The 17,938-nt window shown below is 41.5% G+C and overlaps 2 long non-coding RNA genes across 2 annotated transcripts; both read right to left on the bottom strand.

Moving 5' to 3' along the window:
- Positions 1 to 3,413: 3,413 nt before the first annotated feature.
- LOC145433763 (uncharacterized) lies at positions 3,414 to 4,385 on the bottom strand. Its single transcript, XR_013913186.1, has 2 exons — positions 3,776 to 4,385; positions 3,414 to 3,605 (listed from the first exon to the last, which is right to left on the bottom strand). It is a non-coding gene; the product is annotated as an uncharacterized LOC145433763 (long non-coding RNA).
- An 11,599-nt stretch (positions 4,386 to 15,984) lies between these two features.
- Positions 15,985 to 16,962, bottom strand: LOC145433764 (uncharacterized). Its single transcript, XR_013913187.1, has 3 exons — positions 16,439 to 16,962; positions 16,206 to 16,347; positions 15,985 to 16,145 (listed from the first exon to the last, which is right to left on the bottom strand). It is a non-coding gene; the product is annotated as an uncharacterized LOC145433764 (long non-coding RNA).
- Positions 16,963 to 17,938: the final 976 nt, after the last annotated feature.

Genomic DNA, 17,938 nt, shown 5'->3' on the forward strand with positions numbered 1-17,938 from the left:
CTAAGATAGGAGGATGTCGAAGGACACGCATCAGTAGCGATCCTTTTAATCTAACATCACCTCGGCCTAGAGTGCCCGATGTCACACTTCTTTTCGATGTTGATCTTTTTGAAACCGCCAGTTCTTTCTATTCTTCGTCTTCGTCTTTCGTCATGTCTTTTTCTGGGCGTTTTTTGTCGCCGTAAGAACGGCAACGGCGGAGAAGAGGGGCCCAAATAAACTCCGACGGGAATCGAACCGGGTTTGTGTAGGCCCTTATCGTCACCACTACGCTATATATCCCCCGGGCCCTGGTTTGATTCAGCGTCGGAGGTTTACCTGTACTTCTCTTAAAAATCAGAATATACCCTTAAAAGAAGGTACTCACAGGGAATGGAAAGAGAAAGAAAGAGCCGCGGCATAGAGAATAACATCGAAATAGAACTGCACCATCGGGCACTAGGCCGAGGTGGATGTCAGATTAAGATACCGCAACTGGCCGTTTAGGCTCCCTCGTATCTGTTCATTATATCGTATTATGTCTCTTGTATCGCACTTTCACAAATTAGATTGGAATTAGATGACATTAATTTCTCTCTAATTTAGTGTAATTATACAACTAGAGTTATGTCTATGACCAGAGGTGGTCAATGTAGTCAAGAAAGCTACTCAAGTAGAAGTAGAAGTAGCGACGAAAAAATCTACTCAAGTACGAGTAGAAGTACTTCTTCCATGAACAACCTAAAACTACTTGAAGTAGAAGTAGAATTTACTGAATTTAAATCTACTCAAGTAAGTAAGTAGTTTTGAAAACGATCGTAATTCGTTCACACGGATTGTCAAAAGGTGCAAATTGAGCTATGCGAAAGGTGCAAATTGAGCTATGCGAAAGGTGCAGAGATTGATTCTTATTGATGCATACCAGGAGGTATCCAATTTTCGACAGCATAAGCATTCGTCCGCATCATGAAAATGATAGTATTGATATGGAAATGTGATAGTAATCCTCTGTTTACTATCGAACAGCACGTTTTAAAAAATATCATGGTATAGCGCCTTCCCCATAGTATAAGGTCTGTAGATTAGTCGAAGAGCAATACGGAGAAGTTGTATATGATACGGTTTCAACACTTTGCGCGATTAGTAAACATTAGTAAAAAAGTATGATGGATCGTAAAAATGCCATACTGTGTAGCTTTATTTCCGGAAATTATAGGCATTACCACACCTGCTTTTATACTTCAACATTTATGTTATCCAGACAATAGAACTGATATTAATTAGAACTCAAAGTCTATGATGGGAATTGAAAGTGAAATAGAATATAAATACTACTTCTAAAAGCAGAACATGTATTTCGTGTCATTAGTCCAGAAAGTTTCGAAGGTTGGAATGCTAAAACAGCTCTAAAACTAAAAAATTCAGAGTCTACTTTTCTAGATTGGGACACGACATGGGCTGCTAGATTACGATATGATGAGTAAAGGCTAGATTGCGAAACATCAGTTTCAAACGTTATGATGAGCCATAATATTATGTACTGTGATGAAATATTTGAAATGGCGAAGGGCGACAATGCGGTGTGAACGCAACCACGCCTATAGTGAAATCATACTGGTTACCCCGTATCCACTGCGAATGCGAGCGAAGCGCGACGAAAATTCTGGGCTTTACTAAAATTTTATGAAAATTAAATGTTGATGCTCCGTGAAAACAGTCCCGAAATTCCTCAGGCTATCTTCCCGATTATAGGATTAAACTACTTCTACTTGACAAACTGAAAATAGCGAAAAGTAAGTAAGTAGATCACAAAATATTAAGAAGTAGAAGTACAAGTAGCGAAAATCAGATCTACTTGAGTAAGTAGCGGAAGTAGAGGAAAACTACTTGAGTACTTCGAAAAAGTAGAAGTACTTCGTTACTGACCACCTCTGTCTATGACTAGCTATCACAATAAATAGGCAAGTTTATGCTTCAGAACATGTTGGCCGAGTGTGCGGGCTAGGCATAGTGCAATCGCGTAGCAGAGAAACGTTGCGCTGTTGATACGTTCTATAGGCGCTTCGGCAGAAGCGAGCAAAGTACACATTACCAGCCAGACCAGTTGCGGTCTTTTAGACTGACATCTACCTCGGAATAGAGTGCCCGACGTCACAGTTCTTTTTGATGTCAACCTTTTGAAGCTGCGGTCCTTTCTAGTACACTCCATTCCTTGTGAGTGTTTTCTTTCGTCGGGTTGGTATTTCTTTTTCTGGGCTTTTTTGTCGCCGTAAGAACGGTGACGGCGGCGGAAGATAAACCTCCTCTTGATTTCTCATCTAACACAGTCACTACGATGCAAGGACAACGTTGATGTTTGGATATTAGACCACTATTAGCAGTTATCCTTGTATCTAGGACCGTAACAGCACTTCGTCAGGCCCCCAAAAAACGTTGGTCTATGGTGATAAACTAGGGTTACCAGTTACCATATTTTTGAAACCTAAATTACTGACGCTGTTTAGCGTCCACTAGCGGATTTCAAAATGAGGTATGCGGACATTGTCGATTCATATGACGTCACAACTGCAAAGCTTTGTTTATCGACTAGAGACGCAGTCACGATCCGGTTCAGAAGTATGTGGATGTGTGTTGTAAGTTGTAACCAGGGCCGAATAAGCCACATTTTTTTAGCTCCCTCCCGCCTAAATAAACAATGATCTTCGGCACATCGCAGGGTAATCGATGCACCTTCTGGGGGTTAAAATATACATCTGGCCGTTAAATGATTTAAATGATTTATGTCAGCAATGTTGGTTCTTCCATCTATTACTATACAATTTGATCCTCTCTCCGCCCACATGATCAGAGTTAGCGGTAGAGCTGGTGGAGGATGATGACTTCGAAAATGCAAGGAACGCAGTCGTACATCGTTAAGTCATGTTCATACTACACCGATTAAATTATTTATCGGCCTAATGCCGGTGCGCGCTCTACCACTCAGCTATATAAACACCGCACATCCGGTGGTTTCCAACCTTTTATGGTGGTGCCTCAATTTCCAATTTGAAAATGTTCCGGGGCCAAGCTCAAAATTTGGAACTAGTGCACTATACACCAACATAACCCGTTCATGGTAATCACATTATTGACTCAATCTTTTCACACGTCAACCTTTTTTCTTTTATTGTTCTCTCGAATTGATATTTCATTACTCAACAGATTTCTAGTTGCGAGGTTTCAGTTTTTTCCGTTTACGCCCATTACGTAAAATAATTCACTTGATACCTATTATAAACGATGCACTGCCATTCATTTATGCTTCGTTACATAGCTATCTTACCATGACTCACAGTTTTTTCCTTTAACGCCCATTACGTGAAACACGGAGTGCTTGGGACTCATCATAAACGATGTGCCAAAGGATTTGTTTTGTACGCATGATACCTATCACCATTTTTATTAACGATTTACCAAAATTATAACGTTACACTTCATTACTTCCCTATAACAAACTATGAAAATCCCGTATTTACATCTAAATCTTAAACACCCATTCTTACCTTCAGATTTAGTCATTCTCCGTTGTGTTCCGTATTACTCTTATCGCCATCCATTGACTTGTTCCGTTACGTCTCCTCGTGTTCCTCAGAAGATTCAAGGTTCTACGTCGACGACACCTTATACAACCTACCCATAACACAATCACCAGAGCCATCAACCCTGTTACCACCAATATTACAACCACTGGTTCCATGATAGGTATCAGCTTTGCACCTTCCATAATAACCCTATCGATCAAGGATAATTCTCTTACCTTATATCCACCTTCCATCATCACCAGTTCGTGCAGCCATCGAGTATAGTTGTAGTCAACGAAATCTGTGGTTGTCTTCCCCACGGTGGTTCTTGATATTCTGGAATACTCAGGAGCGGGTGTTCCCAAACTTCGGGTTTTCTGCCCAAGCAGTGGTGATGCGTTAGCCATCGTTGGCTCCAAGGTAGTATTCATTAGTTCGACACTCTTCGAGGACGAGTCGTCTTTGTCGTCTCCTGTTGAATACAAAACAGTTGTTTCGGTACTAACCTTACGGTTGTGGTCCGGGTTTTGGTAGTCCGTTCCGATGTCGGTCCTGCCGTCTTCCGTGGAGTTCTGCAAAGCCTTCGCAGTGGTGACCGGATGCACTCGCGTCGTTGTAGGTGTTTCACCAATGATTTTCGTCGTTCCGTCGGTTTGGTTTCGCGCGCGAAGAGTTTGCAACTGTTACTTCCCATAAGTCGCATCAATTGGTTTGACAGTTTTATACTCCCCCTTTTTGTTAGCCATCGATTTCGATCGTCTTACTTGCACCAGCCTCGCTTTCATCCGCCATTGTATTGTTAGGGGTGGCAGATGTTTCAGCGCTGTAGTGCTTGGATCATATAGTCTTTCGCCGCTGGAGTTACCCACGTCGTACTGTAGTAAGCGATCATGTACACTTCTTGGGATGGGGGTTTACCTCTGACGCCCGTCTTGCTACTATCGAGTGCGACTCGCCTTGTCTTGTAGTAATTCATTCATTTTCTCATGAACAACAAAAATAGCCAATTTTCATTCGGCAAAACCTTGTTCAATAATACCAGAGTAAGGTATTATATCTATTGCTTCCTTTAGTGCCTTCGTCTGACCCTCCCGCGTCGGGTTATAAGGGCCAGAAACGAAAGGCTTAGTCGATGGGTCCTTACGTCCGATGTCGCATTGGTATTTCATGGATTGGGGGGCGCTGAGTTGGCCCCGCAGGCTATCAAGTTCGGAAGCAAATGGATCATAAACAGCTGTCAAGACTCCTTCAGGAATGGCGATATTTTCTAGGCCAGTCAAAAGTCAGGAGGTTTGTATGACAGTTTCGCCAGTGCTACCGATTGTGCACAGAGACTTTCGAGTTCCGTCTTCACGCTGGGACTGGTGTCTTGTCGTAAGGTTACATAGTAATTGGGCCAGTTATTGGCCCAATGCGAATCTCGATATGAACGGGGTTTTGGTGTTGGTGGAGAGAAGGGCGAGGTTCTTCGTTGTCAGCGGGGATTCCCAACCTATTCAATCTGACCTCTGATCTCGGCGTGTGCCCACGCCTACCGTCACGCCGGCGGATTCAGTCGCCGCCGGGGCCCGTTTCTGGGGAGACGTGCATCTTAAAATCCCCAGACTCCTTGCCGGTCATGACCGGACATGTGTCCGGTTAGCCGGTAACAGCTGCTTTGTTTGGGAAATTACTCATAACTGTGGCTGTCGTCATGCATCTATGGGCCGAATTGTTACAGTTATTCGGACAAGTGCATCCACGAGAGCTTTCAGGACCAGTTTTCTCGTGCACGTCCTTATTTACGTCAGCCGGGATTCCGCGCTCGACGTCTTCATTATTGGTGCCGTCAGGGATTCCTGACTCGACACATCTTTAGTTAGTGCCAGCAGTGCTAACTGACCCGACACTTTCTCGACTAGTGCCAGCAGGGGCTACCTGACCCAACACTAGGGATTTCCCATATTTTTTGACCTTTTGGGAAAGAAGGTAAGACAGTTGCCGTCGTAAGATCGGCGTATTTATGATTGGTGCCAGCAGGGATTCCTGACTCGACACATTTCGCGCCAGTGGTGATTACCATCTCGACACTTGCGCCAGCGGCAACGGCCTGCGGCGACACAGACAACGTGCCGGCTCGACGCTTATTAGATTTGCAGCTTCCATCAACCCATCATTGGTTACAGTGTCGCGAAGACTGCTTCCGACTTTGGTTCCGTCCCGTTGATCACACGAGATCTCGTCATGAAGCGTTACTAAAGACAACTCTTCGTTTGCATTAGGCGGAGATTCAAATTCATTCGCTATGTTTGGTAATTGTTGTACATGATCAATCCATTTTCGACCTACAATATCGAGAGGTCTCCTTTCTCGATCGCAAATGGAGCCGATAGTCCGTCGAAATTGATTATTACTAAGGAGTCAACGTGGGAGGAGTCACCTATATCACGTAGTTTCATGTCTATAGGTTGCCGCTCCTTCCAGCTTGGCGGGTATTAGGTTTCTACGACGTTTTTCAATTTGAGGACGCTTCCCGTGTCGGCGCAGAAAACCCCAGTTGTGATCCTTCGACGATCTTTTCTTTTCATAGATTGGCGTTCGCAGATAGTAAGGAGGTAATCGATGTGTTCGTCTTCAGACTCTCCCCCGTCCACTGAAATTGCCAAGAAATGACGCTGAGCCCCAGAAGACCAGTTGGTGCCTCCATTTGATTATAGTGTAGCTTCATGGCGCTTGCCATGCAAGTGTTCCACACTTGGTTCGATTTACTTCACAGAGCTCAACCCCATCTCCTGGATTTTCCACATTTTTCCACACCCCTTATACAACCCGGTTTTGTCGACGTTGATTGAAGCCTTGGTTGTAGATTGATCGAACGAAGCAGTGACCTCGGAAGGTCCAGCGGCTCAAACTATTCATACAATAGACAAGCCCCTTGGCTTAATTCAACCAACATACTCCAATAATTATCATGCCGACAGCAATGAAGTATCTATGTAAAACTCGGTTAAGTTGGCACACGGAACATACGTCAATCACAACACGGGTCAAGATTTAACCTATTCATATTTATGCACGATTAATAACAGTTCAATACTCCAAAGTGTGTTTACACCATAAATGTGGCGGTATTTCCTGCCGACAATATACATGCATATAATATACAAGAAATATGCCAATCGATGCCACACAAAAACAATACCACACAGAGTTCAAGTTGACAAATTTGCCGACCACCTTGTTTATAAGAGTTTCCAATCTTCCAGATGCAGATATCAAACCGCAGTTAGTCCAGGAACCGACCCCTTGTTTGAGTCGTTACTACTTAGGATCATCAAGTAGCCTACTTGCGTGCTGTCGATTCGGAGATCGGGCATTCCAAGTCCAACAGAACGCGGGGTTTGTTGAGGGTTCGTTGTAGCGATATTCCGAATGCAGTACCTCTATGTTCTTGGCTCTTACCATCTTTAGCTCATCGGCTTTATGGAGCGATTCCAGCAAATTTAATCGAGCTTCTTCATTTATGTATACATTGCAATTTCGGTTAGCAGTCGCTCCCATTTCATCGCACTGCTTTATTTCTGTATACTTTGCAACTGCAAGCAAGCAGCCGATCCAATCAATAGCATGTCAAGATTTTTCAGAGGGACATCGGAACATCACCCTTCAATCTCAAAAGACGTCAAAGCCTTCCGCAATGCCTCCGTCAATGTCCGGTTTTCTGGATATAGTCTGCTACTGGATGCTTCGTTTGAGATTCTGTTTCAGACTGGCGGATTTACATTGGCATAGAGTCACAAGTTCGCCGAAACTATAGCGGACGCACCGATGTCGTCTTTATATGCAATAATTGGATACTACAACTGAGTGTACAATTCACGTGGACATCATACATGGCATAGATATGCATACATATATCAGTCATACTTCGGCTCACTGTAAAAGCTCGCATACATGAAAAAATGGTGGCGCCATTTTTGGTTAAGCAAACTGATGGTATAGCTAACACTTAACATGCATACGACACAGTCCCAGATAAGCACAAAATGATACCATCTCACTTATAATAGTCATATGTGAACCAATATCCTAATTGTAATCATGCTATATTCCTTAATTTCCAGTATTGGTGTGCTTAAGCTTTTTTATTCATTCGTATATATCGTTTTTCATAGGCAATAGACTAGGCTTATCGCGAATTTCGAACTCACATATGCTCCAATGCCTTACCCCAAGAGGTCTTTAAATACCCATGTTTCTATTGTCCTATGGTCCATTACACATCAAATTTTCAAACTTTTGTCCCGTTGGGGTGAAGGGTCCTGACACTAGTATAGGGGCGGGGTCAGTTATGACGCCTTATTAATGCCTACAGTTATAGTACTCGCTATTAAATTACTGCAGTAACAACCAACTATTCTCATATTAAATGTTCATAACTTATACCTATATTTAAGACATGTTAGCGTCATCTTAAAGCAATATGATGGTAAATGTCAAAGATTAGGTAAATGCAGTACTTGAACAATATAAGAAAGATAGGCGTCACGTTGCAATAATACGTCATAGTAAACCCTCCCATGAAAATACCCTTTTGCAGATTGATTTTTGCCAATACAGTAAACTTCATAGTTCATACTCGTCATGATTGCAATACGACAAAATGGCGCTCGTCAGGCGCATTCATTTCGTAAAGTGAATACGCGGACAAAGCGGGTTTTAGGCTAGTGTCATATTCCATCATCGACACATCAGTTTCGAAAAACGAATGTGTGGATAAGTTCAACCATGGGTTACTTTTCTAAGGTCTTTATATTAGCAGTACTGGCCTGAAGTATTCCTAATGTTATAGGCCTAGTAATTCCGGTTGTATAATATTTCTGTATTTATTGTAGTTGGTGCCTAAAACGTTTTGGAAAGTCTGTCGATATCTTGGTCTAAAGACCAAGGTATCGATCCATTATTTTAGTAGCCCTAATCGTTTTGGAAAGCATATCGGTCTTCTCCAGGGTCTACCACCAAGGTACCGATGTAGCAATTTGAAATCCGTTGACATTGTTGTTTGCGATTTGCGATGTTTGCGATAGATAGCCGGCAACTATACTGGCGCTTCAGCGCTAGGTCGTAAAATCGACACAAGGCCCCGATATACATCACAACACAAAATGGACACAGTAGCCAACGAACTGGCTCGCTGCTCCGTGACCATTTACAGCGTCTCCACATGGGCATTGATGTCCTGATCAGAATGGTATTGAGTGTATTGACCTTGCCGAAATAGTAGCGCTTGTGACGTTCAGATATAGGTAAATATATTTTCATTTCGAGTCATACCCAGACAACTTTAGAAAATTTTCAGCTTTTCCGAATTAGGTGAGATTTAGAGCTACACAGCTTTTCCAAATTATGTTAAAATTAGAATTAGAGCTACGCAGCTTTTTCAAATTATGTTAAAATTAGAATTAGAGCTACGCAGCTTTTTCAAATTATGTTAAAATTAGAATTAGAGCTACGCAGCTTTTTCCAAATTAGATTAGAATTATATTACTGGCATTTCGCTCTAATTCCGTGAGATTAGACGACTAGAATTATTTAGTTGTCCAAGCCTGGTTCGAGTCGCCTGCTTGCAGTACCAATAATAAATCCAATTTGACTTTGTCCTTGTTATTACTTAATGCGACAAGTGGGTATATTTCTGAAGCTATTCTTGAGTCAGTGCGTTTCATCTTACGTCAGCGAGGTAAATTGTCCTCAAAAACACTAAACAAGAATGCTCTAAAATGCTGACAAAACCATGGAATATCTAGGTACAAAGGCACCCGCCTTATTGTCGGCATAAATATGCACAGCGAACGGCACATATTTATTGACGCACTGCGATACCACACATTTACAACGCCGCAACATACCCTACGGAAACTTTATCGCTGCTAGTGATTATTTTTCATCCTCACTAATTCTTGGTCCTAGTTCGGCCCATGTAAGCTTACACGAAATAATAGAGTGTTTTTCGGCAAATTCAAATCTTGACTGGAGTCAGGCTCACTTTCAACTAGACACTTTCATCTCGCCAAATCTGTCGCAGCCAATTACTACACGCGACAGGATAGTTAGTACGACTGCCCTGGATCGCAGTTTCGTGGTGTTTTGAAATGATGAAAATATTATTAAAACTGATTGACTAAACGCGGCATAAGCACTCGTCATTTCCTGCTTTTATATCTCTAGACATTAGTATCTCTGGACTTTAATTAAACTATACTAACTGTCCTACTCAAATTTTCGCGTAAATGAATTACATACTTTTCGTATTGATTATTCGAGCGGGTTTCCGCAGACATGGATCAATACCATTAAGCATGATCCGTTTTGAATACTATCGATAAAATGTGTTAATATGGTGTATAGCCTTCTTTGTTTCATCCACGGCAACTAGGACTATACACCGCACATGTCTGAGAACAAACGGCAATATTTGCAAAGGATTTCATATGTCATCACCCATTCGAATTACAACAGAATATGACTGATATCCAGAGGTGGTCAGTCACGAAGTACTTCTACTTTTTGGAAGTACTCAAGTAGTTTTCCTCTACTTCTGGTACTTATTCAAGTAGATCTGATTTTCTCTACTTCTACTTCTACTTCGTAATATTTTGTGATCTACTTACTTACTTTTCGCTATTTTCAGTTTGTCAAGTAGAAGTAGTCTAATTCCCCAATACGAACGATAACTTGAGGAATTCCGCGGCTGTTGTCATGGAGTACCAACATTTAATATTCATAAGAGTCAAGTAAAGCCCAGGAATTTTATTGCGCTTCGCGCATAGTAGTAATGGAGTGACAAATATGTTTTCGTGAAAGTATCAGTGAATGTAATTTAGGTACCGGATTGCTTGGTTCCTCTCACACCGCATTGTCGTCCTTATCAAATATTTCATCACAGTAAATATGGCCCACCACAACGTTTATAACCATAAACTCTTGTGACCTCAGAACAGTGTGGAGATCAAACCACTACCTTCGAGTCACGAGTCACCTTGAGACATTACACATTTCGACCCGAGCCCAGCCAAGTACCGTCAAGTCATCATTCAAGCCAAATTGAATTTTCGAAGTATGCATGATTGCATGATGATGCAAAGTCACTACACTTTGCCAACTGGGTGTAGGACAAATTAATTGGTCATTTATCTTGAATCAAATACTGAATAAACCTAAATATACATACGCTCTGATCTTCGATGACGTAACCTCGGTGCAACAATGCCAGCCTCGTCCGTGCGTAGATGCGGTCTGTCTCAATTCCTCCGCTTCGTGTTGGAGTCCGAATTGGACTGGATAGATGGTGATTCGAGGCTGCTTATATGCATTTCTGTTTCAAAAACAAACAAGGTCTTCCCTGCCAAGAGCTGGCTATAAGTTTCGGGCCCAGTTCGTGCTGAGTTATTTTCTTTTTAATCTTTTTATGAATCACAGTTCGTGCTCCAGCCGCGGCCATTAACTAATTGTTTTCGGCTCTATCAGCTACCAAAATGGCACAGCTTCGTGTGCGAATTAATCTCCCTCATCATTATAAATGACCCATTATAACGACTTCGTGCACGAGCAGAAATGACTAAGTGTCACGATTCGGCCTCGGCTCCTTATTTGGATAGAAACATCGGTCGCCCTTTTTGATTTTGTGCCAACCCAATACATTGCAGTACCTCGCTCGCTGCAATCACCTTCCCCCCGCTCAGAGAAATACATTACCTTTGGGTTGTCAGTCCTTTTACAAGCTTACTCAGCAACCCACACACAACAACGTCTAACAACAAGAATTCTTCAATTCGGGTTTTCATGCGAAGCCTAGCTTGAACTCCGGGATCCTAGTATTTTTAGGCGTCAGAGGCATACCCTGTACGACCTTAGCTTGGCTGGCCCATAATTGGTCGAAGCGACGACCTAGCGCATCACAAATAGCCCCCCTTTTTTATTAAAAGGGCGACTTTTGTTCATATATTTCTTTAGGTCGCCAGCGGGCGCTGTTGTTTCATTATGCGCACACGAAATTCATTCGAGGTTCTCCTAAACTGGATTATAGCATAGAGAGTACCGCACGAATAATTTGTATCTTCTTTGTACGGGCGAAACCAGAATACATATATTCTTGCGCGCTGTGTCAAATACATGCGACATCATATGCCAACGATTGTTAACACACGGCGTTGATCACCCGAATTTAGTGCGAGTTTAGCATCCCGGACTATTGTTGATTTTCCTGAGGTGAATTTATTGAAATTCAACGTCGAGTTAACTTTATGTTTTCTTTCACCGAATAGTTGCAAAATTGCGGAGTTTTAAAAGGGTCAAAATACAACTACAGGTCATATTACTTTGGTATAGATACAGTATCACGTCAGATATATCTTCGCTTGTATATTTATATCGGCCGCACGAGATACGTAGCTGGGTGTTTACCTTAGATGGATTGTTCTCGAGTTTCATGATCAAAAAGTGGTAGGTTCACGCGGGTTTTCACTACGCGGCCATCCATATGGTAATCTCGTTATCATGTTGCATCACCAACCAGCAAGCCAGTGTCGAAAACGTCCGTTCAGCAAAACTACTTGAACTAATTCAGAACTCGCACCGCCGCGAATCTCGCGCCTCATCAGCACCTGACAGCACAACCCAACGCCAAGCACCGCATAATGCACTTCTGCACAGTATTAATTACAGAGCAAACGCCTACCATACTGACCAAGCGATCAATTGTACAAAGCAGATGAGAATTAACATCCATCATGCGGTATATACGGGAGAGCACAGATAATAACGCGCGAATGATCAGGCTATTATTGTATCTCCCCTATAAAGGTGAGATCATAATTCACATTTTCCTATACGTGCTATGTCAAATACCCGTGACAACGCATCCCCACGATCGCTAACACACGGCGCTTTTCACCCGCGTGAATGGAGATTCAAATTGAGTGTGAATTTAGGATCACATACAATTGTCGTTTTTCTGACGTGAGCTTATCGAACTAATTTCAACAATAATTCCAAAGGTCATGTATTCCCGTATGTATATAAAAAAAACGCAACTACAGGTCGCATTAATTTGGTAAATTAAAAGTCCGCTGCTCGCCGTCATATTAACTTTGCCGCAACGATAGGTCTTCGCATCTCATTCGAGTTATACCATATGGCATGGCCGACAGATTATACCTCTGATCGTTAATGTTCGTTCCTTGTATTTATCCTCGGTACACGAATACTACATTAATGCCTTCAAGTTCAAATTATTCCACCTCACATTCCCAACATTTTTTCTACGCTTTCACGTCAAATTATATTTGTGTTAAATGCACTTGTTCCTTATGAGATCAAGTGTACTTCCATAAAATTTATGCTTCGTCATATTCAGACTTTTTACTCTTCTATGTCTCATATTCTCTCGAATTACATTCAGTGTTCCCCGTGTAAAGTAGGTATCTACTGCATCTGAACCCAAAATTTGATAAGCTGATTACTAATTAAAGGTCGACACGTTTGCCCAGACTTATTTACGGCCTGTTTTGGAGGCTGATTACGTTCAACATCTTCGCGAACCCCAGAATAAAGGCAAACTACCCACAGGCTTATAGCTTGTTCTCTAAATGAATGTTATTTTTATTTATTTTTGATCGCATTTTTTGCTAGGGTAGTAGTCTCCATATTAAAACCAATAATCGGGATACTAAATCGCGCACGGCGCGAAGAAAAATTTCATGTAGCATGAATCTGCCCAAAAATAATATTGTTTATGTTGATTTGGAAAAAAATTATGAGCTTACTTCAAAGTTCCGGACATTTGGACATATTTTGGAAATTCCTCCCAGAAGCAGTTTTAACATTGAAATTCTGGACGTGTCCGGGAAATTCAGGACGTATGGCAACCCTATGATAAACCAAACTTCTGGGCTTCGCCCCCCAGGCCCCGACCCCCATCCGTCTCTCCGTATTTGCACCGACATTTGTTAGACTGTTTGTATGGTGCAATACAAAGTGCGAAGCACGAAAAAATTATCAAATTCATGATTCAATCGGCCAATATGATCGGGAAACTGCATAGTTGCAATCAAATTTGATCCTCTCTCTGCCCACGCAATCAGATTTACCGGTAGAGCTCAGTGAGGTGTGTCTCGGAAAATGTAGGGTCCGTAAAAAAAAAATTAAACATATTCGGGCGGACCCGTTGGCATGACATATGGTTACAAGATGTTATTTCGTGACTTCAAGTCCAAGTTAAAGTTTATTCATAAAATTTCATCTTTTCAAAACATCACAAGACTGCAATAATACTACGAATGGTAGGAAGATGCCGGAACGACTAGGAGTAGTCTTTGGAGATCAGATCTCCTGTCTGCTATCTCAAAAGACATTGAAATCGCCCAAACGTGTACTAAACTAAAAGACGCACACAATTTCAAATTGGTATTTCTGCACGGGCCAATAATTTCACTCTGCGGAATGGTATTTGTCTCGTGGGGTTCAGATTGCCAGGACAGAAACATATTCGGCCGCAGCCATTTAGGCGGTTCCTTACCAATACCGAGAAAACCATGACCGAGAATGGACATTACCGAGGATGCAATTTCCAAGAATAGACATTACCGAGAATGGACACCACCGAGAATGGATATTACCTAGGCTTATAGGCTTACCATACGTCCTCTTTTAAGAGGATTTGTCCTCTTTTTTGACTTTTTTGAAAGTGTCCTCGGAGGACGCCCTTTTGTCCTCTTTTTTGAGATTTTGTCCTCTTTTTTGAAAATTTAGGTCAGATTTAGAGAAAATTGCGAGTGATATGCCGCAAATTAGCGCAGAAGTGAAGCTCCGGCGGGTATTTCGGAGGGAAAAGTGGTGATTTCAGCTCTGAGCGAGAAGAAGACCTTTTTTTTTTTTTTTTTTTTTTTTTAGTCAACTGATCATGAAGTGGGAAAAATTTACCGGTTTTTGAGAATTCTTCTCCAGTTTTGCATGTCTGAAATTTCTGAAAAAGTGTCCTCTTTTTTCATTTCCGAAATATGGTAAGCCTAATATTACCGAGAATGGCCAATGCCAAGAATCGAACTTATACTGGGACGGACGATGTCGAGATATTGATACCCGAAAATCGATACCGAATGTGGCAACACCGTGATGCACAATTTTACATACACAGGACCTGTAGATATGCATAACATGACTGCATTGTATATATTGCATTCTCGGCGATGTTCATTCTCAGTGGTGTCCATTCTCGGTAATGTCGTCCATTTCTCTGTGGTGTCCATTGTCGGTGGTAATGTCCATTCTCGGTGGTATTCATTCTTGGTAATGTTTTTGCGGCATTGACCGGACACCCTTTTAGGCGCATATGGACAATTAAAGAATTATGTTTATTGTACATATATCGACGGCCTAAATTAAAGGTCAACTGCATCTTCATGACAACTTTGCGGAATCATGTTCAGAATCATAACGAAATTACCGACTTTCCGTGTTTCAACTCAATCGGAAATTGCCGTAATTTTGACTGAAAGTTCCAATATTGGCATGTTTACAGAAAAAGCAGAATGTGCATTGTGACGTCAAGTGAGTGACACATATCATCAACACCGGTCACAGCGGCTGTTTGTGTTCTCGCAGTTTTTATTCTAGTCAGTTATGGCCGAGGTTTCCATTGTAACGGATTTTCCAAGTGATATTGAGACTGAGTCCGAGTACTCGGATGTCGAATGTAAGTATCATTTTTGCACGTACTTACAAAATTACCGTTTAAATGCCGGATTGGTTCAGGTGTTGATGCGCTCGATCCCACGTCAGTGGAACCCCTTGCAGCTTCATATGATGGGTCATGATCAGCCTAGCTTGCTCAGCGCGAGCCATGCACTCGTCGAGACTACATGAAATACAGTTGTATATATAGTCTGTAGTGTAATAGCTCGTTTCAGTCATGTATTTTGATATCTGATATCTTGATAAGTTTTTGCTGTAAGGAGGTTCCGAGAGTTATTGACAGAATTGAAGTGTATCACAGAATTGCCAGGATGCAATTCAGTGTGTCTGGACGTTGACGTATTGCAGATGTCCTACTATGGATATCAATAGGAATATGGCTGCAGAATAATAACATCGAGTTCAATGCATGAATGGGATGAGTCTCTGATTCGGTTGCCAAATACTTTTCTCGCACTTACACACTTGTTTTCACTTTTCAGGAAGTTGAAACATACTGCCTACAGAAATTGTGTTCGCTGGGTATGGAGATTCTGTGGCAAAACCAGCGGAAAATCCTGTCTGCATGCGTTGTTATTGCTGTCCGAACAAAATTTACGTCGAATTCTTACAAAGGATTCCAGTTCAGTAACGCCACATTGTGAATGTACAGTTGTATTCCAAATAATGAACGCATATAACTCATCGACCAAAATAACTACTGTGTCAGGCATATCGGTTTTTATGTCGGTCGGGCAATAGCTTCCTCTCTGCTGATTTTGATTATGCTGCTAGTCAGAGGAGGTGGAACGGTCTCAGCACAATCGCTCAACTCAACAGTTTCTGGTCCAGTTCTGATGAGTGCTTGAACTTCTTCGACAAGCTCATTGCAGTAATCTAGAACAGGCATAACAATATGACGAAATCTTATGATGCAGTCGGATCAACGGCAGTTACCAAATGTTGAATTTTCAAGTATCTTGTGGACCGTACATTCCCCATTTTTGTACTTCGGGTATTTGACCGCGGTGCTCCTTCTTTCGACATTTTCTGAGTTTTCGAGCAATTTTCATTGAAATGCAGGATTGCCAACTGCATCCTACAAAAAATGCATAATTGATGAGGCTAGTAATTATGCCAAAATCTGATATAGGTTGTTTTGAATAGCCGAGACACTGCAAGGTACCTACCTGACTTTTTGACTGAAATATGATTGTAGTGATATAACTTTGGGCAGAAATGATTGAGGAGGGCATTGAATGATTCACTTCCAGCATTGTTTCCATTCGGCGATAGATGGCGTATGTCATTTTTCATTCGCGTGGAGTAGAGAACATCGCAAATCTTTCATATACCAATGAATCTGAAAATGGATTGTCATAATGGTAAACAACAGAATCAAAGATGCTATTCATTGTAACTTAAATTTAGGCCTATATGTGTCATGTATATATGCTGAATGGAGCAGTTTGTTTCTTTTTGATACAGTCAAGTAGGCTATTTCATCTTTAAAGGATGTAGTAGGCTATTTCATCTTCAAAGGATGTAACGGCATCTACACTACCCGTAAATCAAAATCTGGAGTATGAGCAGTATGTGCAGTCTTGCTTGATTCTCAGTGTGCTACCTAAACCAGACTCTTGCACGTCCGACTCTGATTGACACATTGGACAATGTTGAAAAATGCTCACCAGCCTATTTTTGTCCACAATCACGAACTGGGTCTTGCTATTCTCCGGAGTGGAATTGGTGGCAACGTCACGCAGGATTTTTTGTTTAATTCCTTAATTATTCTATATAGAAAAGCTCTCATCACGCAGGATTTCTTTCAAAAAATGGACAGAGATTCCATATAGGGCTATTCTCCAGACATTCCTCTGAATCTGAATGCCTGCAAATCAATATCTTGGTGAAGACTTGGTACAAATATGATTACACTGTTCAAGTACTCACTCTGACTCGATATCTAACTCTGTTGGATGGAAGCTATCATCACTTGACAGGGATTGGATATCACTTTCACAGTCTTCATAATCCTCTCCAGCAATAGGGTTTGGACAGCGATGAAAAGACACTTTGGGTACCGAATATCGCGTATTCGAGCAACCATACGCGACACCAGATGTACCTCCGTGCCTCATCTTCTTCATACCTTCCATATTCACAATCAAATCCAGTATCAAAATCAATCCCAACACTAATAACTATCTGTTTACCACACTGAGCTGTACCAAGACTTTAGCCGTGTCACTCACATGACGTCATTTCATAGCTGAATGATTTCATATCCGTTTTTCAGCTTTTCGATTTATAATTTAAATTACTTGAAAACTATCATGTAATTTCAATTTTTATTATTTTATTTATATTTCTAACCACATAACGTACGATATAAGGCAAAGTCATTTTTAAGATGCAGTTGACCTTTAAGCTTCATATGTTTTGGTGCGTCGTGGCGCGGTAATGGCCGACGCCGAAATGCTCATTTCTATAAATCATGCGTATTTTTTCTCGGACGAAGGGTACCCAATAATCTATTAAATCGCGCACGACGCGAAAATTTTTCTAAAAAATTGCATACATTTTCAAAAAAAAATACTCTATAATTTGTGTTAATTCACGAAATAGTCTTGGGCCCCTTCGAGCTCGGACCCCTCAATTGAGGGGTTTGGGGTGCGGTAGTTACGGTC

Source organism: Botryllus schlosseri, chromosome 2, assembly GCF_051294905.1.
Source record: "Botryllus schlosseri isolate E-star chromosome 2, Bs_hap1, whole genome shotgun sequence".
Taxonomy (NCBI): domain Eukaryota; kingdom Metazoa; phylum Chordata; class Ascidiacea; order Stolidobranchia; family Styelidae; genus Botryllus; species Botryllus schlosseri.